Genomic DNA, 715 nt, shown 5'->3' on the forward strand with positions numbered 1-715 from the left:
TAATCTGATATAATTTTTAAAGATGGTTTAGAGAGAATAACAAGAAACAAGCACTACACTAGCCATACTTCTAGAACCAGTGACAAGTGAGCTGTAGGAAGAAACAACATATAATGAAACAACAGTATTCCACATGTTGGGAGTTTTTCTCCATGCTTAAGTCAAGACACAGGAGCAATAGGCAATGTCTTTGGGATTCTGGTAAATATCTATTTGTACAGAACACTGTGCAAAATATTCAGAAAAGAGGTTCTGGATACAGGGGATTCAGTTAATGATGAAAATAAGTTCCCAAGTGTAACATTGGAATGGCTTAGTAGTTAGGAAGGAATAGGGAGAGGACCAAAGAGCCTTGTGTACCTTGGATGCTGAGGGGTGATTTAGAATTCTAGGGCATATTACACCAAATGACAACAACAAGGAAATGGGACATATTAAAATAGGCTATCCTCACCAGAAATAATGGCCTGTAGTGTTTTTGGTTTGGTTTGGTTTCTCTTTTTCCTATAGCCTCTTAATTTAACTTTTGTATTTTTAACATTGGCCTCAAAAAATGAATTTAGAGATGTTCCTTACTTCTCAGTTTTATGAAAACTTTGAAAATTATTGGCATTAATTATTCCAATGTTTAGTAGAATTAACTAGTGAAGCCATCAGGTCCTGGGCTTTCATTTGATTACAAATGAAAGACTGATTACAGATTCAGTCTCCTAAC

The sequence above is a fragment of the Rhinopithecus bieti genome, unplaced genomic scaffold (assembly GCF_001698545.2).
Source record: "Rhinopithecus bieti isolate Rb0 unplaced genomic scaffold, ASM169854v2 scaffold_53640, whole genome shotgun sequence".
Classification (NCBI taxonomy): domain Eukaryota; kingdom Metazoa; phylum Chordata; class Mammalia; order Primates; family Cercopithecidae; genus Rhinopithecus; species Rhinopithecus bieti.